Source organism: Phacochoerus africanus, chromosome 1 (assembly GCF_016906955.1).
Source record: "Phacochoerus africanus isolate WHEZ1 chromosome 1, ROS_Pafr_v1, whole genome shotgun sequence".
Classification (NCBI taxonomy): domain Eukaryota; kingdom Metazoa; phylum Chordata; class Mammalia; order Artiodactyla; family Suidae; genus Phacochoerus; species Phacochoerus africanus.
The window spans coordinates 261,369,286-261,396,336 of NC_062544.1; the positions used below are offsets into that span (position 1 = coordinate 261,369,286).

General features: G+C 35.4%; 2 long non-coding RNA genes across 3 annotated transcripts in view; one reads left to right on the forward strand and one right to left on the reverse strand.

The window, feature by feature from the left end:
- LOC125135068 (uncharacterized) lies at nt 1-27,045 on the reverse strand. Its single transcript, XR_007136898.1, has 4 exons — nt 26,898-27,045; nt 14,078-14,171; nt 1,110-1,214; nt 1-231 (listed from the first exon to the last, which is right to left on the reverse strand). It is a non-coding gene; the product is annotated as an uncharacterized LOC125135068 (long non-coding RNA).
- The window catches only part of LOC125135060 (uncharacterized), a 294,915-nt gene that overhangs the window by 215,891 nt on the left and 51,973 nt on the right, over nt 1-27,051 (forward strand). The gene's annotated exons all lie outside the window — the stretch shown is intronic.

The following is a 27,051-nucleotide window of genomic DNA, read 5'->3' on the forward strand; positions in this document are numbered from 1 at the left end:
CAGCTGGGTCTTCACAAACCCTTCACAGCTGGGTCTTCTCCCCACGCTCACCAGCCCTTGGCTCCTTTCTATTCTTTAACGTTCGGCAGAGAATCACAGGCGTGGAGACTTTCGAAGTGTCACCCATCAAGTCACACCAGGCTTACATATGTTTGTCCACGTGTTCCCACGTCATGAATCTTTTCATTTCATGAGGCAATTTTTCCTGTCCACTTGGCCCCATTTCCTTTACTGTATACAGGAGGACATAAGCACATAAAGATCACGAGATTGTCTTCGAAGTCACAGAATCACTTACAAATCAGGGCTGGAACCCTGATCCTATCATTTAATCAATCTTTTCAGAGAATTAAGTTCTCTCTCTGTCGTGGCCAAAGAATGGTGTTTTTGTGGAAATGAAATAAGAACATAAAATGTCTAGCCGAGCTGCTTATCGTGGACTTTTAGAAAGTGTCTGTTTCTTCCTCTTATTTTCACTGAATAATATGTTAGAAATTGCGAATGAAATTTATTAGGAAATCTTGCTTTGATTGGGGCTAAGTATTCCATTCCCAGATCTCTGCCTAGCCTGCTTTTTGATACTGACCCATCTATTAAACCTTTCTGTTCCTGGATGTAGTTCTGTGTCATACGATAATGTTGTATGATTATGTGATTCTGTAATTTTTTTTGCTTTAAAGCTTGCCTTATTTATTAGCCTGTAGCTGTAACTCGATAAGTGTTTTCAAATGAACAAACACATGAGTACATGGTGGTGTCAATGCTGTTCCTTTTTTCCATCCGTTTAATGGACACATGTGAAAGTAATACAGGTATTACATGGTTGCTGTGATATCTTGAGGTAAACCCTGGGATTATTTTACAGTAACTGGATTTTTTAAAATTGTCCCTTTTACTAAGTTAGATAGTTCCAGGTTTCACAATATCTCTTGTTGACCTTCATGGAAGTCTCTGCCTTTCTTTCATTTCCTGAAGCTCCCTCGCCTCTCTGTAAGTTCCTCCTCAAAGAATACTGTGTATTTCGTAAAAGTTTTATTACATTATATACAGAATAAAGTTTACATTCCTCTGCAGGACAAGAGGAACTTTACAGTCTGTTACCAACATACCTCTGCAATTTCTGGTGCCGTCTCTTTTCAGGTCCTAGCTCCATACCACTCTCTTATATTCAGCCACAGTGGGGTTCCATGCCCGAAGGAAGCTCAGAAACTGTTCTGTGGCAGAAGGCAACGAAGTCCATAAGAACAGGCTTTGGAATGAGGCAGTCAGAGCACAGATGTAGCTTTCTCATTTTGTAGATGCGGGGGTCTGTCTCTATAAGCCTCACTTATTTTATCTAAAACTAGGGTAATCGTAGAGCATAGAGCTCATGTAGGATTAAATGAAATAGTATAATTTAAATTATGTTATAAATTGAGAGTTCCTGTTGTGACTCAGCAGGATAAGAACCCAACTAGTATCCATGAGGATGAGGGTTCGATCCCTGGCCTCGCTCATTAGGTTAAGGATACTGCATTGCCATGAGTGGCAGCGTAGGTCACGGATACAGCTCAGATGATTGACCCCTAGCCTGGGAACTTCTATATGACACAGGTATGGCCATAAAAAGAAAAAAATAATAAATTATGTTATAAACTGCCACTAGGAATGAAATAGGTGGAAGCTGACGTGTTACAGTAAAGCTAAACATGCACATTTTTGCTGATTTTGGTCCTTTTATCTAAGAGTTTTTAAATTATTTTTATTTCTGGCAAAATTGCATTCATTCTTCCAGATCTGCTTATCCTTTATTTTCACATTTATATGTAATAAATAATGTTTAAGTTGCATGCTCTTGCATTTTCACTCTCTTATTATTTCTTAATTGACATTGTATCTTTTCTATTCTTTAGTTTGTCATTTAAAAAAATTAGTCATAGGTAAGAAGGATGACAGGGACTTTGACAATGGTTTACTCCAATATCCTTATTTAATAACTAAAGAAACTAGAGCTCAAACTCATTTTTTTTGCAATTAATGTATAAGATTTGTCTCCCTGGTAGTCTGTGAATTTCCAAAAAGTAGAAAACTGTGTCTATCTGATCAGTTTTCTATCCATAGTGATTGGCACAAGATGAACGTATAGTGATGTATATTTCTGGAACAAGTGAATATTGTGCGACTACTTCTGGCCAAATTTGTGAATTCTAGGTTAGTACTATACTATATTTGTTTTCATCTCAACCTCATCTTGGTCTACAGATTCACGTACTGAAAATATTCTTGAAAGTTTTTGATCATCTTATAGTGGTCCATCTAGGGCTGATCTTTGTGAGATCAAAGAAATCCTCTGGTTCTATGATGCAGTCACTTAACTCATTTGGAGTTGTAATGATACATACTTCCAGAGGCAGGCTCAGAGAAACATGAAGCTGAAAGGGGTTTTGTTTGTTGTTGTTTTGTTTTTGTTTTTTTTTCCTGGTAAAGTTGATCCGGACGTGTGGATCTTTTACCTTTGACATCAAACCCAGTAGTCCTTTATTTTGTCTAACACTTAATCGTTGCAGATTTGACTTCATAATAATGCCTATTTTCTGTTGATGCTAGCAGTCTGCAGAGTGCTTTCATGATTATTACCTTGTTTTGTTTCTACTTCAAAATAACCCAAGAAATAGGGAAGTTATTAGAATCCCTGTTTTCCAGATGAGGAAAGTAAGGTTTGGTTTGAATTCAGATGTCTTTTCTCCCATCCTAGTGTCAACACTGCACAATTTTGCTTCTCATTGCTTGGTTGGAGTGCCTTAGACCTATGACTGAACAATTCCACACCAGTGGAATATTCTACACTTACTTATTCTACACCGGTAAGAGAAGCCTAGTAGTCTCCCATGTAAGTTCCAGTAAAGTTTTCTAAGAACAGCCATGGCCTATACCCCCATTGAGTCCCCCTGTTAAGGCCCCTTTAGTTCCTGAAAATACACAGCTGGCTAGTTCAGATTGTGGTTTAGGATGCACAATCTGCATTTAGTACTTAGCACTTGAACTGAGCCATAATCTTCAATGAGTCTTTTATTTCCCTGCTCAGGGAAAGAGAGAGAACAACAAACAGGGACAGTGTGTGCTCCAATATCAGGTCATCAGATTTGGAATTGTCAGTTAGGTGTATGGTCTTAAACACATCCTTTAAATAACTTCCCTGTGCCTTAGATGCTTCATATAAAGTGCTGCCCAAACTCAAAGATTGTGGAGGAGGGTGAATGAAATAAATTTAACAGAACAGTGCTTGGCTCCTAGTGAGTGCTCAATAACTAGTCATTATTATTAGTCATTATGTTGTGGACATTAGAAGCAACAGTTTCATCCAATCTGAGTTAGTGTTGAAAACAGAATCACATTTTTCTTTATGCAAATGAAAAATAATTCTTTTAAAAACCAAAAATAAGGGGGTTTGGAATTAATTTTTTTTGTATACAATGACCCAATTTCAAGTTCACTCTATTTTCAGCAAAAGCATCTTTGTCAGTTTTGACCATAGTGGAAACTGAACACATCCCCTCCAGCATTATTGCCCACACATTGGGAATGTATATAATCTTATGTTGAGAATACAATTACAAGTGCCAGATCCTCTCTAGATACTTGCTTGAAATTCATCCCTTTAGGGTTATGTGTTAATAATGAAGGGTGGAAATTTGCTGTAAGCGTTCAAGTTTGATTTAGGCGTAGGTTAATATTGTTTGCCTGTAGTATAGTTAACATTCCAAGACTCCTTTCTGATTTATTTTATCACATCCATCATAAAACTAACAATTATTAATCACTCCCATTTTTCTATTATATCAGCTAGAACACAACAAAGCAGAGTATTAATATAGCTTGACAAATGATAGAATGTCAGAGCTCCTTCTCCTCAAGAAAATGGAAAGTATTCAGTGCAGGCAGTTGTCAGTAAAAAAGAAATCTGCCCCTACAAGGTTATCTCATATAAATATTAATATTCCTTATATGGCCATTACTTCCAGCATTTCATTTTCCAAATGCACTTTTTACAAACATGTAATATTATGGTCCATTACCAACCACTAATGGAGAATTTTATGACTAACTTTTGCACCAAAAACGATTATTTGCTGTGAGAGGACAGATCTGCAAAACAAGATATGGTAGCATTTAAATGGCCACTTATTTTTAGAAGAAGTCTGTCCTGACTGTGTCCTAACACTTAGATTACCATCGTATGGCGTCATTATCTCCAGGCCCAGATGGGCGTCTCTTGCACTTAAGGAGCAGAAGGGAAGCCAATTTGATTAAAATAGGCTGTTTCTTATCATTAGGAAATTTGGGGATGGAAAAATAATAACTTGTGTAATAAATACTATATGGTTTGAAGCCATGTTCATCTTCCAAGGTAATTAGCAATTTGGTTTTATCAGGAACCAGAAAGGCACCAGATTTTTCTAGTGTACGCTATTTTTAGAAAGAATAGAGGATGTAATTCTTGATGGGTCAAAATGACCAAAGTGAACTCTTGCATTATGATATGAATATCAAAAGAATTAATTCATAGCTCATTTCCTCCCTTCAGCTTGTAAAATTGCTCTGTTAAGCATATTTACAATCCAAATTTCTAGAAAAAAATACCTAAGGATCTCATTAAAAACTCATAATTCCTTTGATCTCAGTTTTATTTAATATGTTGGACATCTGGATCTATCGATATTATTTTTAAAATGTTCCTTTACTGATGTTAGTATAGTCCATTTAACACATGGATACCTGATGGTAATTATATTGTAAACAAATGATCAGTAAAACATATAATTTACATTTGTATTTTAAATAGTGCTCAAGGAGACTTAGTTCTTAGTCTAGAATTCACATAATTGAAATGTAAGGTGATAATATGGAATTTTTTTTTTTTAACTTTTAGGGCTTACCCATACTTAAATCATTTTTAAATGCCACTAATTTCCACCTTCTTTCATTGTTTCCATGTTGTTTAAAGAGTGAATGAGGAAGATAAAGAAAATAATGATTAAATCTAATAGAATTTAAGTGATAAGCCTGAAGCTACAAATCTAGTTCATGACTACACCAAGAATCCAGCCTTGATTTTTTTTTTTTTGTTTTGTTTACTCATGTTATTTTCACTACTCCTTTAAAAAAATCATTGTTTTGTTTAACACAACTGACCTTAGTACATGGTTTAATCTTCGTCAGCAAAACATGTACTTCACATTATAAAATGGTAATATACTCAGTATGTGATGATTAATCACAAATAGCAATATAATGTGACAAAATCCAGTCAACTGCTAGTTCTGTCAATATAAATATTTCTGTGAAGAGTATTCTTTTTACCTTAAGGAAACCAAAGAATATCTAATATATGAGAAGCGAAACCACTCAGTAGTAAAACACTTATTTAAAAACATTTCTTAACTAATTTACTTATACACAATGTATTTAGGAAAACTATTAGCAATTTTTTTTTGGGGGGTGGGCATTGTTAAGATGGGATTTTGCTGTTTCTTTTGCTAGAACATTTACCAAATCACAAAAGTGGTAAGTAAGGTTATAAGCTAGGAAATTTAGTTCCAAAGAGAAAACTTCCTACATGATGGAAGAAAAAGCTAATTTAACTTAGATATTTTTCTGTGCAATTTGGAAACATTCCTCTCACTCATTCCTCCTAGTCTTTTCACCTCCTCCTCCATTGCCTGTCATAACATCAATCTTAGGTATCACATTCTCTAAGAATCCTCCCCAGACTCCTTAAGGCTCTGGTAAAGATTCTCCAGTGTGCTCCTGAGCATCCTATAATTTGCCCAACCTTTATCACAGTGTGTTATTGCAGTTGCCCATTTACCTGGCATCAGCTCCCACTAGATTTTCAACTCCATGAGGAAAGGTACTGGGTGGAGTCCCAGTACCTAGCCCTGTATTTGACACATTGTAAATTAATCAGCTCTGATTGAGCCAGAGGATACAAAAGTTAACCATGCCCCATGCAACTCTCTATACCATACACACAGGGTATCTTTTGAGGCTCCTTACAACTCCTTATTTCATCCGTATTGCAGATGAGGAGGCTAAGATTCAACTGAGCTAAGAGGTAAGAGGTCATGCATCATAAATGCCAGAATGAGGAAATTCCACACATTCTCTCTTCTCACTTAGTCTTTCATTTAATGCATTTATGCTGAGCATTCTTTACTTGCCAGATATTATGTCAGAACTTGGGATCCAAAGATTAATAGGTTAAGATCTCCTGACGTTCTCTACCTAGACAGAGAAATAGGCTATAAACAGTAATTATAATACAATGTGATAAGAGGTTTTGACAGAACAATGTACTCTTATGCTGTGAGATTTCCACAGAAGGAATAAAAACTGTGCATACTCATTTGCTCGATTTTATTTTATTTTTAATATTCTTTTATTACCCTTTTACATCTGAATGTTTAGTGCATAACTACTTTAATTCAGAAAAAGGTAGGCAAAACCTATGCAAATTAATGAAAGTTTAAATATTGCAATACTACTTCTAAAGGAATTAGTTTTCATTATTGTTCATATTACACATTAATTTGAATATCAAACAAAAGTCTAAATAAAGGCTAATCCATGATAGTTTTAAATGTCTTGCTTAAGAAAATCATTTTCATAGTCATTTATATAACTTGGAATCCAAAGATTATTCGCAAGAGAGAATTATCATAAGCACATTAACCAGAATAGATAGTGGAAGAACTAGGGTAGGAGTGCAATATGGCATGAAGATGACTTAGGGTGAGTCAGGAACTCACAAGACTGTTCTAGAAAGCAGCTGTATGCCTAGGTTTTGATCAGAAGTTCATTTGCGTTTCAAAAAATATTTTAAAGAAAAACTAGTTGACTGGCTGAAAAGATTTATTTCCCTTTTCATAGTTTTTAAATTGTTCTTCAGAGAAAATGAAGTGGCCATGAAAAATAATGGTATTTAATAAGGAAAATTAAATATTGTCACTGCAGTTCCCATTGTGGCTCACCAAGTTAAGAACCCGACATAGTGTTTGTTAGGATGTGGGTTTGATCCCTGGCCTCGTTCAGTGGGTTAAGGATCCAGCGTTGCCACAAGCTGTGGTGTAAGTAGCAGACATGGCTCAGATCTAGCACATTGCCATGTCTGTGGTGTAGGCTGGCAGCTGCTGCTCTAATTCAACCCCTGGCCTGGGAACTTCCATGTACTTCAGGTATAGCCCCAAAAACAAAAAAAAAAAAAAAAAAAAGATTTTTTTTTTTTTTTTTACTGAAGGAATGAAAAATAGGTAATTGTCAATAAACAGCATGAGTCTATTGTCAGTGCCTACTAGCCTAGAGAAAAGGCCTTGCCTTAGTAATCTGTGTATTCCTCATGCTAAGTATGAGGTCTTGTCATGGTTGAAAGGCTTCTACCAAGACAAACTGACTCTCTCAGCTTCATTATTTAATTTAAAAATAGAATAACCAAAACAAAATTGAAGAGACCCAAATGAAATGGGGATCAAATGTAGCTCTGCTTTAAAAGCCTATTTTCAGAAACCTCAAGGGCACTCCTTTGTCAGTGATTAAGAGCTAGGGAATTCATGGTTTCAAAGTGATACCTGTTTCCTACTGAAGCGGCCAAACCAGAGAAAATGGGTAGATGCCAATAAGGGGGCAGTCACCCCTTCAAAGCATCCTAAGAATGCACATTCAACACATTCCAGGAGCACCTCCCCCGCTGACAACTTTGCTCTGCCCAGTGGCCATCCACCTCAGGCTGCACTGTGCAAAAATTAATATGCAAGACAGAGATGCTTTTCTGGACTTGTCATCTTGCTCCACACGGGTAACCCTTCTCTTGTAAGTCAGTCAGAAACCCATTGGGAAAAGGGGAAAAGAGTGTATCCAAAAGTTTCTGGTAAAGGAAGTGGAAGGGGTCAGCAGGTTTGATTAACACAGTAGCCCACGTATAATTTGCTAGGTGTTTTTTTTTTTTTTTCCTTCTAGTCACTCTGTCTTATTCTTTGGTTAAAGCCCTATCTGACCACCCTCAATTGAATGTTCATACTTTCCCAGTGTAAGAATGGAGGAGATTAAAGCTACCCCACCTGTGGTTTAGCAATGTGACAGGCTTCAGCAGACAGAAAACTCTGCCCTTACCAGTATTCACAAACCATCCAATTGCTACTTACACATCAAGCCTGTCAGGAAACTCACCCCTCCCTTGATAACTAGAAGCAGTGAATCAGCAAAATGGATCAATTATACTGTCACCGTCACTAGCTTCTACCGCTATGTAGATACCTATGAATACTCCTCAAGGTACCTGGGATTTTGTATATATGAAGATGACTTGCTCCCAATTCTTTTGCTTTCTATCAGTGTCCGTTGTTCTTGGTAAACCTTGTAAAATTTTAGCAAGACTCTAAAATTAAAAAACGAACCTTGGGAAGTTCCCATCATGGCACAGTGGAAACGAATCCAACTAGGAACCATGAGGTTTCGGGTTCGATCCCTGCTCACTCAGTGGGTTAAGGATCTGGCGCTGCATGAGCTGTGCTGTAGGTCACAGACGCAGCTCAGATCTGGTGTTGCTGTGGCTCTGGTGTAGGCGGATTAGACCCCTAAACCTGAGAACTTCCATGTGCCACGGGTGCAGCCCTAAAAAGCAAACAAAACAAAACAAAACAAAACAAAAAACGAGCCTCATGTAAGTAAAATTTCTACTGTTCATACGGCAAGATAATTGCTGTGAGGTCTGATAATTGTCTTTGTTAAGCATGATTTCACTGTAAATCATGCTTTTTTCTTACGTCGTCCTTAGGTAATAGCACATCATAAAACACATTGAATCACTTTTTCACTGGATGGGCTTCATGCCTCTGTCTTTCTTGAAAAAAATCTTCATGTTCTAGCTTCATATACTAGGGAGAACTTAATTAAATATTTACTTTTCATTATGATCATATTTTAACTTGAGGTCATGATCCTGCTTTTAATAATTCTTCTCTTTTCTAAATTATAGATGTAGGAAGATGAAAGTGTGTGTTTGTCTCAAAACAAATCCTAGATATATTTCGGTCTGGCTTTTAAAAGACAAATCATTTATGTAAATATATATAAAATATTCTAAAAAGGGCTTTTTATTACTGCTTGTCACGTTATTTTCTATGCAAAGTGAATATTATTCTAATTTTAGTTGACTCAGATTTTGAGCAATATATTCTAGTCCACCTTTCATATGAGAGATGGTTGATAAGACAGGTTATTTTTATGGGGCCAAAAATTAGAAATGAATTTTTCAGAGTGCCCATCGTGGTGCAGCAGAAACAAATCCGACTAGGAACCATGAGGTTGGGGGATTGATTCTGGCCTCACTCAGTGGGTTAAGGATCCAGCATTGCCGTGAGCTGAGGTGTAGGTCGCAGACGCAGCTTGGATCCTGCATTGCTGTGACTGTGGTGTAGGCCAGCAGCTGTAGCTCTGTGTGGACCCTAGCCTGGGAACCTCCATATGCTGCAGGTGTGGCCCTAAAAAGAGAAGGAAGGAAGGAAGAAAGGAAGGAAGGAAGGAAGGAAGGAAGGAAGGAAGGAAGGAAGGAAGGAAGGGAGGAAGGAAGGGAAAGGAAAGAAAAGAATTTTTCCCCAAGTAGCTGTATTTTTTCATGCCATTCTGCCAAGTAGAAAATTTATGTTCTTGGATTTTACCTGTGTGGTCTTTCGTAATACTAAACCTACATAATTCTTGTATTTTGTTTTGTTTTGTTTTGTTTTTGGTATGTATTTAAAATGCTTGGCATTTTAATGTTTATCATTCTCAAGTAGAATAAACTGCTCTTAAGTGTCTTGTCTTCAATTATCATCTACCAAAAATATAACAAATGAGAATACAAGCTGTCCAATGAGAATTTATCTACTTCTATTTGTTAGTTGAGAAGCATCAGGATATGTCTGCAAAATTGTGAAGAATGTTTTGGTATTGACACCAGTGGGGTTTGTTCATCTAATATGTGACCCTTTAGGTTTTACTTATTCCTTATTCTTTATACCTACAATCTTGTTTTCCTGTTTTTACTTGATTTTCCTACCTTCAAATCCCGTGTGTGTGTGTGTGTGTGTGTGTGTGTGTGTGTGTGTGTGTAATATGATGGCTTTTTTAAAAGTAGCATAGATAGAAGAGATAAATTGGGGAGTAAGCACAATGATAAGCATATTTTAAGTGTTCTAATTACCATATTATAATATCAAGACTTACTGTATATGTTCAAATTTGAAAATGAAAATGAATATAAATTTTACATAATAAATACTTCATCTTAAAGTCATGCCATTGCAAAATGCATAAAAAACTAAATTAGTCAGAAAAGGGACACATTCAGTAGTGAATTATATCCTGCACTATTGATGATGGACTGTGTGCTCTGGTTAAGTATTTTGTAACCTAAATCCATGAGATGTGTATTTTAAAAATCTTATTACTTCCATCAAATAATTTGAGTATGGATCCTACTTAATCATTGTTTTTGATTCTTATCAATGACATTGTGATTTAAAAATTCTTATAAAGAACACAGATGACCTGAGTTCCTATTGTGGCTCAGCAGTAATGAACCTGAGTAGTATAGATGAGGACGCAGGTTTGAACCCTGGCCTTGCTCAGCGGGTTAAAGATCCAGCATTGCCATGAACTGTGATGCAGGCCAGCAACTGCAGCTCCAATTCCACCCCTGGCCTGAGGGAACTTCCATATGCCACGGGTGTGGCCCTAAAAAGCAAAAAATAAATAAATAAAAGAATAAAGATGATCATGTTTCCAGGGTTTTTGAGATGATTCTGAGCTTTTTGCCTATGTTAATATTATGAGTTTATAATATCTAACATCATTTGTTACAAAAAAATAAGTTTATATTTTTCTTTTTCTGAAAAAAAACTTAAAAGAAGAGAATTAAGATTTTTTAAAAATTATTCAGTGCATCCAACTTGCCCTGTTCTCTTTCTTAGTAACTGACGATTTTTGTAAAAACTAAACTTAATATTTAAGAAATGGAAAATTATGGATCCGTGTTGCAAAGCAGTCAAGTAAATAGGTATTTTTCTGAACCTAGCAAATTTCATTCCATTTCCCTTGAATCAAGTTTAAACTCAAAAAAAAAGCTTTACTTTGAAGTATTAAAATTACTGTAAGATCCCCATATTTTTTTGGATTTCCCAGATCTTCAAACTCTAATGGGTTTACTCTGAGGCCCTTAATAAAACTGTAATATTTTTTGGTGTTCTTATTTTCTCACTGGCTATTAACACCAGGCCATCATCAATAACAGAAGGCTTACTTTAAACAGAATAATTATAATATCTTCAACATTGCTCACTGATATTTTCCTATAGGAAAAGAAATCCTTCTCTCTATATTTATAGGTAACTTTTGACCCCATATTTGGCCTAGATTAATCTCTCTGCTAATTTTCATGTTCAGTTGGATGAAGGGAGGACTTCAAGATTTATGTTTCTTATAAACTAAGAAAAAGTGAGTATCTCACATAAGGAAATATCAGATTTACCATATTTATTTCCTTTGTACAGTTAACCCACATGTGTGCATGCATGGCAGCCTTCTGCAATGAAACTGGGTTAGTTTTTGTATGAGGCCTGTCTTTCAACCTCAGAAAAAGGATCTAAATATTTGAGCATGCATTGTCTGCACCTAAGGTTCCAAAACATAGACTCAATTAAGTGTATGAATCCAGTCCTGGAAGAAAGGTAATTTTAAAAGCATTTAAAATGTGTTTTGAAGAATGCATTGCTGCAAGGTGGCGCAGCCATGTAAACATGACACCACCATCTTATGGAATGTACAAAAAAGGGGTGGCTCTTGTGCCAAATAAACATTCTTCAATTAGCGCTTCACAATATGTAGTGTGAACGTTCTTAGTCTGTGTTTATCCATCCTGAGGCTGCTACTTTTAATGCCTCAAAAACTGTTGCCTGTGTACATTCTCCTTCTGGTGGATCTTGGGCGTAAGACCTGATTACAGACACTTGAATCAAATAGCTAAACTGAAACCAAAAGACTACAAGATAGGAGGACTCATGATGAATTAAGTTGTGTCCTATAGAGGTGAGAGAGGACTCTAGGAAACTAATGGAATAATAAACCCTTTGCATTTGACCATGTAATACTTGCTTGGATTTTCATAGTTAGGCTATTCATGTATGAAAACGTCCTCCTCAGGATGTTTTTAGTCATAGTTTTGAGGGGAAAAGTTATTTTGTTGTGAAGTCTTGAAAAAGCATTTGAACACTCATTATCTATTTGCAGAGAAATGATAGGTCGTCAGGGTAAAACAGACCATGTTAGCTGATTTCTCCCTTTTGCTACTGAAAGACTTACTCTCACATTGTTTGTAATCTTTTGAAAAAAGAATACACATTAATTTTCATTAGTTTTATTTTTGTAATAAAACACAACACCTTAATTTTGAATAGCTTTATGTGTAATTCTTCCAAAAGGTTGATGTTCAAATAACTAGAATAGTTGTATTTATTATATATTTATTTATTATTTATTTTTTCTTAAGGGCTACATGTGTGGCATATGGAAGTTCCTGGGCTAGGGGTTTATACATATTCTGATGAAAAAAGGAAATGCTTATTTTTGACATGGCTTAAATTATTTTTTCCTGTTTTTTTTTTGTCAGGGATATTGATATTTTAGAGCCACCAAAATTCATATCACATTAGCAAGTGTACAGACCCCAATGCTGGGTGATTAGGCCTTAGTGAAAGGGCATAATTCTTGCATGTTTTATTAATGACTTTCTTTCATGAATTTGTCTTTTCCAGTGTCTAGACCTTCTTTGCTTACGTTAAGTTTTATAGGCCTATGTAGAATACTGTTGTTCAAATGGTTAAACAGTTCCTTGAATCTCCAATTTTAAGCCTTGTTTAGTCATACCAACATGATTTATTTTGATTAAGCAGTGTGCCACCCTCCCTTAGCTGCCTGTTAAGTGGTAGTAGCAGAGGTTGGTCCAGTCTCAGGCAGGAGAAACAGAGATGGACTTGGCAGATAATCTGGTCAGTGAGGCTACATTGAATGATGGCTCTTAGAGCCTTGTTGAATTCACAGATTGTTCAAAATAGCTAGGGTGATGCTTTTTGAACTGTGGGCAGCTGGCTTTCCTCTTGATGCATATATTACCTCTTTCATCATTACTAGCATTTTCTTTTCCATTTATTATTTTTACTGGCAAAGAGAGACCTTATAATATTAGCCATATTATCATACTTTACATGTAATATATATAAATATATGTATTACTTAAATCATATTTGATCCATTCTTCAATAAAAAATTTGAAGCCAGTATGTTCTTTCCTAATAATTTTTCCAAAAACAAATTATTTTAAATATTTAGGTAAAGGTAGTGGTCTCCTTAGTGTCAACCCTCAATCTAACACAAAGCAGTGCTTTCTGATAACCAGTCTGCAAGGCATCAGAATTTTTTCACTATCAGAAACACTGTTAGTGTGACCTAAAGCTCCCAAATTGTTATTACATTTGTGAAATTCAATTCTCTGGTTACTTCTTTCTTATTCAAGTTATCTTCCCTTAGAGCTTATTATTGTAGCACTTGGGGAAGACAGAGATTTCCTTGGCTCCAGTCACAACTAGAAAATGTAATGAAAATTCATGTAATGAGTTTTACATGTATACGTAGAAATAAGTGGGATTACACTATTGTTTGAAAACAAAGGCAAGCATATTTTTTTAATTGGTATCATAAATATAATCAACACTTATTTACAAAACACACCCTAAACTATTACCATCTATACTTCAAAGGAAGACAGCTGGCTAAAATTAATAACGTATTTTCTAAAAGTCATTGCTAAAGTTTCAAAGAAAAGAGAGGCAGTCCCAAACCATCAGGTCTGGTGAATGAACCACTTGAAAGCTTGGTTAAAAGCCAATGGAAATCATAGAAATGACAACAGAAAGCATCCTACATGTAGGTAGAAATAGAGGTTCACTCAGCCGGTCAAGTGTAGGATTTCTGTTATCATGTGGCTGTGTTAGTAATTGAGAATACATACCAGAAGCCATGGTTTTCACATATCTCAATGCATCTGCTCAGTGGATGAGTAGCAGGTGATATGGAGGTTGTCCAGCAATCCCAAGAAGAGATAACTGGTGAAACAGGAGAGAGAGGAATGTGAAAGAAACATGTTTGAACCTCATATGCTGTTAAATTTTGAAGCCCTTAGTAATTTCATCTTTTTTTGGTTATGCACCATTGTTATTTCTCCTCAAGAACAGGCCGTTCTATGACTTTTTCTTTCCTGTCTTCACATTTTTTAAAAATAGTATCTAACATATTCTGTACTTAATCTCAAGGAAAATTTTACAGGGTTTCTTTAAATCCCTAACTCAGTGTTTTTCAAGATAGGCAAACCGTTCTGAAGAAAGAAACACAAAATTCCAGACATGTTTGAGGTATGTATAAACTCCACCAAGATCCTAAAGAATTGTAGGCAACAGTTTAGGTAGCTGTCTAGAAAATTAGGAAAATCAAATACTACCTCTTTGTTTAGAAATTCTACCTCTCTCTTTCTTTGTTCAAGATAGCCTTTTTGTGAAAAGAGTTTTGACTATAAGGAGTGAATGAATGAATAAGCATTTTTTATTAAACAAGCTCAACTTTGTTCTATTGCTGCTGTTCCTTTGTTGCTGTAATGTATGCTTCTAATCCACGCAATACACATGTTTTTCTTCTCTTTAAGAAATGATCCTTAATAAATACTTTCAGTTCTAAACAGTGTGACATAGATATTTGAAATCTTCTTTAACAGAGATGTATGTGGGAGTATTGTCTGGAATATTGATAAAAATCTTTCCAAATACCCTCAAGTCTATCCGAACAGGAGAGGAAGAGTTATCAGGGTAGAAATATACCCTCTAGGGAGTTCCCCTGTGGCTCAGAGGGTTAAGGATCCAATGTTGTCACTGCAGCAGCTTGGGTCACTGCTGTGGCGTGGGTTTGATCCCTGGCCCGGGGAACCTCCACATGCTGTGTTCATGGCCAAGAGAAAAAAAAAAAAAAGAAATACACTTTACATTTCCCTACACTATTGAATTTTTTCCCTAAATAATGAATAAATAGGGAAAAGATGCTTTAAAAATTACCCAAGGTACATGGGCATATACTATTCTCTTTACAATTAGAAAAATTGGCTGTCTGAAGTTGGGATACATTTTTACAGTCACAAGTCTGCTCCCTTTAAAACCCGTTGGGATTATTTGAGAATCCATCCAGTGGACCCCTCCTACCCTACTGAGAAATTCCCCCACTTCTACCCTACTGCCACTCTTCAGACAGAAAGATCAGGATACCTAGAAGAAACCAGTAAAAGGACCTGCACTTATTACATTTTCCTAACGTGTCACTTTGCCTTCTTTTCCTCCTCATAAGTAGTAGATGTGTTTTTAGGGTCTATGTGCAAGTCATTATTTTCAAAACGATTATAAGCTCATCTCTTCAAAGGAGTCTAAAGCGACTTTCGTATTTTTCATTGCTTTTGTATATCGAACAACTTTTTTGAAAGGAACATGTTGAACTGAGGTGGCATTAATACAGTTTGGAAATTTTATTTATCTGATTCTTCATCTCAGAATAAAAGTGCCCTCAGATCCTGAAAAGTCCACTAGTTGTCTCACTTTCTTTTTATACTATCAGACCCATGTACATCAACCATAGGAAATAGTTCAGACTTTGCTCTGCTTCATGTCTTCAAACTCAGCAACTTTGTTACCACATTCCAAGTGCATCAAGCCAACTTTAAGAAACATACATGAGTTAAGAACTTTTCTGTTCCTTTTAACAAAATTTGATTTAAAAGTAGCCCGTAAAATAACCCCAAATCAAATTGTTACATGGAAGTGTTATTTTGCATTTATATGGCACTTTTTGTTTTCATTGGGTTTAGAATTGCAAAATTAACATTCCAATCCAATGTGGTAGCTTGAAGCTTTTTCAGATGGGGCAACCAAAACCTTGAAGTGCAAAGTAGCCTGTCTGTAGTTGCACCATGAACATGGCAAAGACAGAATTAGAACTCAGTTTGTTTCTAAATTTCAGTGTATTTTTTCATCTGTGTTTCTTTTATGTATTAAATTCTTGAATTAGAAGTGCTGTGTGCTTTCAAAATTAATTTAGATTTCTCAAAAACATTTGTCCTATGAATCCCTTAATGCTTACTTTTCTATGATTTAAATGATTTTCAAAAGGTTAAAAATGTTAGAAATGTGAATGAAATAGAAATACAAATAAAAGCCTCCACACTGAGCGATTTCTTGTTTTGATAAAATCCTCCTGGGAGATTTAGTACGAACTTTGATGTTCTACCAACTGACCTCCTTGGAGGAGACATAAGGGGGTATTGCTAAATACTCTTTTATCATGTAACTGGAAAATAGTACATGGGAGAAAATAGACTATTTTGTTGATACATCCTTTGAACATTATTCAGTGGCTATCCTTAAAGTCTACCAGATAAAGAAAATCTTGATTTTAATTGACTTTTTTTTTTTTTGGCTGACTAATGTGTCGTCAGATCAGAAATAGATGAGCAATAAAATAGTTGGGTAATGAACCAATGGAAAAACGAATGAATGAATGAAACATAAGTAAAAGTTTAAAAGATATCATGTTAGAGATTATGGCTCTATCTTTGATATATTGTAAAATTCAAACAAAAATGGAAAACATCTCTAGGCTACCAATTATTGTTATGCAAAACCTACTCAGCTCTTTTAAATCATTCTAACTTTCCCATTTCTGCAATGTTATGCAAGGAAAGAAATTCAAATGGAACAAGACACATGGAGAAAAGTATTGATTTCAACACTATTCATACCATTGCCAAACTGGAACCCCTCCAGAGATTCTCAGCAATCGAGAAATACACTATGGTAAATTCCCAGAATGAACTTTTATACAATGACTTAAATTATTAATTAGACATGCAATGGAGGAAAGAACATGAAATTTGGGTTTGGACAGACCTTTTTCTGAATCCTTCTGTCATTTCCAAAACACTCAGAATACGAAGGGACTCCTAGCATCTCTGTGCCCTCTTAGAAGTTCTTCCTGACATGATGTAGACTGCCTCTGTTGTTGGATAATGAGATCCACATTCAAAAGTGTACTCTCAGAGAGGCCCATTTAATTTTGAGTGGTGGTGTGACACTATGCTTAAGATTAAAAGATGACCCTCAGGATCAGAAAGGCCAGGATCAAATTTTAGCCATTTATTCCTGGCTTGATATTGGGTACACGGCTTAACTGTCTTTGAACCTCAGATCCCCTGTCAGTAAATTGTAAATAATGATACCATTTACCTCATGGAGTCATCATGATGATAAAATGGTGTGATATATACCAGCACTGGACAAGATAGGGTTTAGGTGTGAATACATGATAATTATCAGGATTATTGTCAGTAGGTCATTACAGTAATCAAAAAAAAAAAAAAAAAACAAAACAAACAAACAAAAAAAAAACAAAAAAACCCTACTCAAAAAGATTTTAACTATTCACTTTTGTCTAAATGACTAATTTCCAGCATAACATCAAAGACCCTCTGTAACTGTGCTCCAATCCGACTGCTTGGCCATTTTTCCTTATAACACTCCTTACATAAGCCAGATCTTTCCCACTCTCACCTGGTCATTTCCTAAATGTTGTGTGAATCACCCCTTTAAGCCTTACCTCTCTCTCTGCCCTCAGACCTGACGTCTTTTCTCTCTAACTTGGCTTCCTCTAACAGGTCTTTTCTCATCCTTCAAGGCTCAACTCCAGTTTTTGGATAGTCTCTCTCCTTGTGTTCTCACAGCCACTTGTCTAAAACAGCGTATTTCCCATTTCCACGCCTTGGAATTTTGTGTCTGACAATTCCACTTACATGTTAGGCTGTTTGAGGAGAGAGACCGTTTCTTCCCTCATTTTATTCTTTTAGCAGCTTAGTCACTTGTACACAGTGGACACTCAAAAACTCTGTCAAATTAAATTCCAAGATCAACTGAAAGCTCCAGAAATAACCTTGTATAACTTCTTGACAGGTAAGTGCCATTTGAAGTGCTCATTAGTGGAATGTTTCTAATTTTTACATATCAACTTTTCATTTATATGAGGTTGGTTCTAGAAAGGCAACATGATTAGAATGCCTAACCCTAAATCACTTTCTTCTATTCTCAATTTATTTTAATCAGTTGCATAGATATAAGACTTACAGTTACAGTTACATGGGTATAATATTCTTTCTGTCTAGGCTTATTCATGGACATAGCCTTCATGTAAATCACAAGTTTTATCCCTGGCTTGTGTACAACAGTGCCTGTAATATTGTGGGAAATTTATACTACTTAAAAATATGGAAAGATGAATGCATTCATTAACATGGTATATTTGGAAGACTTGTAGATCCTCTGGAAAGAAAATAGACTTGAGATTTCAAACATATGTTATCATTCTTTCTTTGGAAAGAAAGAAATTTTAGGTCTTTAAAACTGATTTAGCACAAGGGTAGTGAAATTGGGGGAAAGAAAGAGCCAAAAATCTGACCCTAGTATGAATGTCAGCTTGTCTTGAAGGAGTTCTTAATTTCAGTCTAATTAAAACATTTTTTTTTAGTAGGCCTGGTGTATAACTTCACCCATTGATAGGTAATATTCATTAAGCCTCAAGAGACAAAAACTTCCCTTGTAGATTCTTTATTTCTTTATATCTCTACAAATCTAAGAAGCTTTTTTTATGGGACATTACTCTCTGAGTGCCCCAAAAGATCAGTTAAACCACAAAATCTGATACATATATAAAGTATATGTGTGTATACATTATATATATATACATGTATTTTTTTTTTCCTTCTCCAAAGAATTTATACCCAAATTACTTGCCTGTTCCTCCCTGACATAGAGAATTTGGCTAAGGCCTTGGATAGAACATTCTAAAATGGTTCACAATTTCCACTTTCTGGCAAGGAGTCAGTTTATCTGATAATCTAATCAAAGAATCAAAGTGCCTGATCATACTCTTATGAGTTTTAAATATCTTGATTACTTTCACTCATTGTTCCATATTGAATGATTCAACCCTGGTTAAAGAAGTAGACTGGACTTGCCATAGTTTGACAAAGAAAACCCATCAAACTTTAAAACTATTAAGGTTAAGAGTGGACTTTCAAAAATCTTTATTCGGGAATTCCTGTTGTAGTGCATCAGAAACAAATCCCACTAGTATCCCTGAGGATGAGGGTTCAGTCCCTGGCCCTGCTCAGTGGGTTAAGGATCTGGCATTGCTGTGAGTTGTGGTGTAGGTCACAGACATGGCTCATATCCTGAGCTGCTGTGGCTGTGGTGTAGGCCGGCAGCTGTAGGTCCAATTCGACCCCTAGTGCCTGGAAACTTCCATATGCCACAGGTGCAGCCCTACTTGTGGTAGTGAACTTAAGCTTTAAAGATAAATCTATTATTATTTCGCAGGTCAATACAAGACCCAGTTCTCTTTTATCAGAAATAGAGAAGGGATTGTTCAAGTATTGCATATATTTCTTCAAATAGAAAATAGGCAAAAAAGTGCATGTGTAATCCTAAGTGGGAAGTATGATTTGATTTAGGACTATGTGTTAAGACTCTCTTATCTTGTCTTATGAATGTTTTCTCTGTTTCACCCCATGCTACTTCTCCAGCCCTACCTCCCTGCATTCTCTTCATGTTCATCTTTATGCAGCAAAACAGGACTTTTCATCCCATCCTGAATCTGTATTTTTATTACATTCTACCTTGCCAAGTTCCAAGCCACTTTTAAATATGCAATATTCTACTATTTCTCCATAGAGATTGGAGGATACTTATGTACACTACAAGCAAAAGATACATATTGGCAAACAAGTAGTATAAATAAATGCTGCCTTGGTGATTAAAAAATTAGGGGTTCCCTTGCGGCGTAACAGGTAAAGGATCTGGTGTTATCACTGCAGCGGCTCCAGTTGCTGCTGTGGCATACATTCATCCGTGGCCCAGGAATTTCCACATGATGCAAGTTTGGCCAAAAAACTTTACTATTGGGATTTAAAAGCCTTAATTAAATTTAAAAAAATGTATTTTAAGCTAGTTTAATGGTAATTATATATAAGTACATACTTTTAAAGTTTATATTGTGAATCAGCACCTAACCCAAAGAAATTAAAGCTATTACTATCACACAACTTTATTGTAATATGCTTAACAACAGATTTGGAATATTGACCCAATACCATTTCTTGTTAGTACTTAAAAAGAATCAAGCTAATAGTCATAGAAGAAATAATCTTTTAGCATAGCAAGAGCAAAATTCACAAACAGACATGAAATATTTGCTTATTTTAGATCATTTTCCTTCAGTCTACCAGTTCAAGAGTAGGTGAGAAACACATTCTTAGTTCTTAAGGATGAATTAGGACTACCACACATTTTTAGGGTTTAACAACTTATGATAACATATATATAGTATTTTTTTATAAAGTTTTCACAGCGTGTTATTGCATAGATCACATATTAAATGTTTATTTTATAGCTAAAAGGCCAAAGAAATTGTGAGAAAATAAAATGAGTAAAAAGTTAAATCAAACTTCAATGATCCTAAGTTTAAGTAAGGAACTAATTGATTTCTGTTACATTTTAATTCTTAAAGGTAGCAGTTCCCATCGTGGCACAGCAGAAAGGAATCAAATCCGACTAGGAACCATGAGGTTGCAGTTCGATTCCTGGCCTTGCCCAGTGGGTTAAGGATCTGGCGTTGCCGTGAGCTGTGGTGTAGATCACAGACACGGCTCAGATCTGGTGTTGCTGTGGCAGCGGCATAGGCTGGCAGCTGTAGCTCTGATCTGACCCCTAGCCTGGGAAACTCCATATGCTGCAAGCACAGCCATGAAAAGCAAAAAAAAAAAAAAAAAAAAAAAATTATTACAGGAAATCCTCACATCATTGAATAATTATTTATTAAATTTAGTTGTTAGCTGGGCAGATTCCAAGATAATATCAGTTGGAGAACACCTAAGATTGTTTTTAATAGAGACCCATCCCCCCCTTTTTTCCTCTCAGCTGAAATTGTCATGAGAAGTCTATTTTCTTTCTTTGTTATGAAAAAGCATTTGCCAAACAGTGTGTCATGCTATCAGTACAGGTGATTTTCTAAGGTAGATTATGAAGATTCTTCGGTATTTTTATTTTTCACAAACATAATAAATGTTCACTTATATAAAAATATGTGCATATATGTAAATATGTCATATGATACAGATGTCTTGAGAGTCTAATTCCTATGAATAAGTATATAGAACACACTGTCCCAGCATTCTAGAATACATGTGACTTCAGATAACAAAAATGTTTATAAATAGCACTGAAAACTTTAGTCATGTGGATTTCCTCATGAAGTATACACTTTAATGTTGCAGCAGAGAACTGTGTGGGAGTTGTCTCATTTTAGTTCTATTTTAAAACAATGAGAAATTTAACCGGTCGCTTAATTTTAAATGACATAGTCATAAAATAAAACTATGTCCATTCAAGAGTTTTTCCTATCAAGTTAACTTTCCCTCTGCTCACCAAGAGTGTTAGCTAGGAGTCTCTGGCTATTTCTGGATAGGCTGGTTCATAAAAAAGGACAGTATTTTTCTTTTTTTCTTTTCTTTTTTTTTTAATGTGGTGTTCACTCCCAAAGTAATAAAACTGAAAAAGAAAATTAGGAATTTTGTGTTTCAAGAACAATAGGATAAGCAGATATACATCGAGATTTTTTTAAATTTTCTACAAAATGTGGACATTGGGCTGGAAAGGACACTTACATCCTGATTCTACAGGAGATCTAAAGAAATTTTTTACCTTCCTCTAGATTCCACAGCCACTTAATAACCAGTGATAGACACAAGGGCGATCTCCTGCCTTTGTGTGGTGCAATTTTCTTTTACCCTGAAATTCTTAAAGGTAATCCTCAGGACACGGAATGTTTCATTATTTATTTAATCACATTTATGACTGTTCCAGAATATTTTTCCATAGGTGTGTACACAGCAAATGAATAAAAATCAGTCATATTTACTATGTGACCACCATCTATCATTCAGTTTAGGGAAAGTATACTTTATTACTATTTATTTTTTTCCATTTTTTTTTAGTTAGTGCAACACTCATAAGGAAGTTACTGATTGTTAATCCAGTGGGACTGAAATAGATGTACATTTGAATAAGATGGCTAAATAATGAAAATAACTTGTTTACCTGTATATCGATTTAACGAAGGAAAGTATATTCGTGATTTGTTTATGTCTTTTTTAACACAACGAAAACTGGATTGAGAAGCTTGCCAGACATACATATTCATTTTTCCAAGAATAACTTTTTGATAGCTTTAGTGAGGAAAATGATTCATTTGAATCAATACATTGTGTGTAATTTAAAAGCCAAGGATACATTTACTCTTCTGGGTTTTTATTCACTTTAAACTTATCCAAATTTTATGAAAAGCTCTTTACCTCAAGCACTGGCTGCATCCGATTTTGTTTTTGGTAGGAGGGGAATCTTAACGTGTGTCCCATGTGCAGTTATATGCTCCCTGGGTAGAGCAAAATGGTGGCTGCTCTTGGATTTCTCTTCCAGTGCCAGAATCCTCTCCCTTCAATAGTGCATGTGGAACATTCCTAATCCGTGTTTGTTTCCCTCAGGACTAGGGCTCCTTGGGGATTTGGCTGCCTAGCTTGATGGAAGTATTCCAGCTCTGCTTTCTTTCGGATAGTATTTCCCCTCCATTTTATCTAAATAGAGGATTATATTAGCTAAACATGATTAAATTTGAGATATGAGTAGGTACATTTCTGGTCTCTAGTTCTGTTAAAGTTTCTTATGGTCCCTGTCTCTGCATGCAACATAGTGTTTTAACGTAACCATCTTTTAGTAGCTCCAACTCTTAGGAACAAGTTTGGAAGAACCCTAAGCAAGTTGTTTGAAAGAAACGGGCATTTTAAAAAGTTCTTAATGCAGTTAGTAACTCAAAGTCTATACTGACAAAGATGCAAATAGCATTTATAAGCATAAATTTTGTGAAATGAACATTTTGTAAAAGTAAATGTGGAGTTTGTAGATCCTTAGGCAAATCTTCACTGCCGGTTGAATTTATTTAAAGAGCTTTTTTGGTCACCTTTGAACCTCAATGATTTCTCCAGATGTACAGAAGTGAACAATGTAAAAATCTTGCTGTTTCAGCAGAACTGATTCCAGCTGGCTGGGAACTGGATCTGCAAGTCATTGGTTACAGCTGTGTTTCGATTTATGTGATGGTTGAAAAAATAAATTACCCGATTAGATGGCTAGAAAGAGGACTCTTTGTTTAGCCCTTGTGTGGGGACTGAAAGTGTTTATGGTGCTGTTTTCTACGCAGTCTTTGCAAAGTAAGCTGGACAAATAGACTTATTCAGTGCTCCTAAGAAATGTTGCATATTCAGCTTTAATTCTTTACTAAAGAAACTTTTTTTATATAATGCTGTCACCCAGCAAATGTTTTAAAGGTCCAGCATTTAAGAGAAGCAGTAAGTTTTCTGTCCTACTGAGCATTGCATTTAGTAATTGAAAAGCCGTTTGCTTTTGTTTAATCTGTACTTTAAAACATGTCTTTGTCAGGCATATGAATTAAAATATGTTTCCTTTAAATTCAAAGCTTTATAGTGGCAAAGTATCTGAACATAAATTCTAACTCAACTCTTTTCTTTAATGAGTTATGGCTCATGGCACATAAGAGAATAAATTAATTAAATTACTAAATAAAGAAATATAATTAAGCATTACTGCAACAACCAAAAAAAAAAAGAAAAAGAAAGGGACATGCCGGTGAGCTACTTAGGCTATAAGGGGATTAAATTTGTGACCTTTTCGTCATTATCTAAGTAAAGTTTACAGTTATGAGCAGGGAGAGAATTAAACAACATGTAGCTTTTCAGGTTAGTAAAAGTCAAAAAGCTAGTAACTCTTGGAGGTATAGAGTACAACCCTCCCATGAAGGTCAACATACTAATATAACACTGTATGAAGTTTTGTTGTTTTTTTTTTAATTATTTTCCAAGGTAGGGCTTTTCCCCCATAGGTTTGGTAAAACCCAGAAAAGGACAGAAAATCAACTTGAGAATGAAGCCACGCACCAGGTACAAAAATGTCCACCAAGTTCAACACCACTTCAGTGTGGGGAATATTCAGGAATGTATCTTTTTTTTTTTTTTTAACCAAGAAAATGGATGATTCTTTATCCATTTCCTTTCTTAGGCTGAGGTATATGTTATGGAATTTAGGTGATGCAGATGAATAATCATGATGTCTCCAAAAGGAAACAAAGGCGGGATTGATCTGTCTTGAACGGGTAGACAGTTATGCTGTATCAGACTATTTCTCTGATCAATGGAAGTATACCCTCTTAACCCTTAAAAAATCAATGCAATTTCTTGGAAAGGATGAGAACAAAGCGTGGAAATGCAGGATACACTTGAACTTTTACTGTTCAAAAATATTTAAATGATGTTTATAATACTTAGAAATATTTTCCTCCTCTCCCATGTAATGGAAGCTTCTTCAAACTATTGTGAAAACCTTCGGAATAAAGTTCAAGAGTGTGCTAGAGTGGCATTCTTCATGAAACAATATTTGAAAAGTTAACACTTGTTTTCTAGTACTTATACTTCTAAAAGTGTGTTAATCAGGAAACAATCTCTGTCGCTGAGCATGGAGATAGCAAAGTGAAAATACAATCTTGTAAAGAACATGTCTGATTGTGTGATATTAAGTTTCATAAAGGTACGGTATTTTAATAGGAAAAATCAAGAAAGGAAATAAAAGTATTTATAAAGAAAGTATATTTCATTTAAGATAATTAACCCTATCATTTGTGTTCCATCCCTACTTATCATGATCAGTGGATAAAGTATTACCTTTTCTTTATAATAAAAAAAAACGGAGTTCCCATCACGGCACAGCAGAAATGAATCTGACTAGGAACGATGAGGCTGCAGATTCAATCCCTGGCCTCGCTCAGTGGGTTAAGGATCTGGCTTTGCCATGAGCTGTGGCGTAGGCCACAGATGCAGCTTGGATCTGGCATTGCTGTGGCTGTGGTATAGGCTGGCAGCTGTAGCTCCCTAGCCCGGGAACGTCCATGTGCCATGGGTGCGGCCCTAAAAGAGCGGAAGAAAAAAAAAAAAAAACTACAAAATTAGCATATTTTTTCCTATTGAAGGAAACTCAAAATCTGGAATAAAAATGATTATAAGCAATCAGAGTAATAACTATCCATTAATAACTTTACCTCACCTAAGTTAAGCAGTGTTCAAAATGAGTATTTTTTTAAATCAAAAAAGATGTTTTTAAAGCTTTTGATAGTTGATAACAATCTTTAAACCTGTGACTCACTTGATTTTCTGTATCTTTTTTTTATTCAAAATTTCTAAAACTCACTTAAGGAAGTTTTATAAACTGACATATTTTTAGCCTGACATTTTAAATGCATTATTAAACCTAAAATATGTCTATTCAATGTACTAATCTTCAATTTAAAAAAAAAATCTCTGTAAGCTAATTTTTGTAAATAAGTTATCCAGGAAAACTCTGAATTTTCCTTAGTACATGTACCATAACGGCGTATATATATTTTTCTAAAACTTACAAAATTACTATCCCCCTACTTGTAACATGAAAATATTTTAAATATTGTTTCAAATAAATGAAAATTTAAATGTAAGTAGGGTACTCCCCATATGAAACCTAATATAAAGGTTTATATTTTCACATTATGTGACTAAAATGAAAGAATACATGTTTGAGATTCAGTTATTCTGTGAGATATCACAGGGACTTATGAAGGGGATTTATCATTAGTCTTCCTGAAGATAAATGCTACTGGACAGTACTGTGAGGATTAAATGGCACAGTTACACATACCTATGTCCAAAGAATAGATAGAAATGACCCACATATGTTTCCAAATTTAATCCCTTTCTTTGCACAAACTTTTAGAGCTGAATTAAGCCTGGTGATTGGCCTAGTTGTCCCTCCTAATTTTAAAAATAATAGAACTATGGTTCCAATAGTTAAAGGACTTATCCAGGACCATCAATTTTATTGTTAAGCAGATTGGCACTAGAACCAGTTACCTGACTCCAAGACTATTTCCTTCCACTTTGTTTGAAAATGTTGTATACAGAACATAAGGCAAATAATACAGTTGGCCTTCCAAATCCATGGGTTTTACAACCACAGATTCAATCAATCACAGATCAAAAATATTCCATTCCCCCACCCCCATTTTTTCATGAAGTTCCAAAAAGCAAAACTTGAAATTGCTGCATGCTGGCAACTATTTACGTAACATTCACATTGTATTAGATATTATAAGTTATCTAAATATGACCTAAAAGACGTGGGAGGATGAGCATAGGCTATATGTAAATACTACACCGTTTTATATAGGGGACTGGAATATCCCCAGGGGTCCTAAAACCAATCCCTCACAGATAACTGATGCCTGGACTGTTCTATGCTATGTTAGCTAAAACATAAGTTATTATTGCTCCTTTGCCATAGTATTGAAGCTCTAAATATGAGGGTAATTCTGAAGTCACTTGATATCATTTTTACCTAATGTCCCATCTTAAAAAGTCAAAATTAATTTTTCACTCTCTCACCTATTGGGAAGCACATCAACATAGCAGAAACATTCCTCTACTGTTAGTATATATATTCCTACTAAGCATGGAAAAATACTCTTCTGGATTTAGCGATAATTTTATATGGCATAATTTTGTTGTGGTCTCCAAATTGCCCCTCATTATCATACCCTACCTTTTCCTGAAAGAGAACTCCACCAGCGTCCTCAAGATCTATCCGTTCACGTGCGTGGCTGTACAACAGTGGCTGTTATTGTCACTTTCCCCTCAAGACCTTCTTCAAGTTCATGCTCTTGCTCTGATTACTAATGTCTTAGACTTGCTCTCCT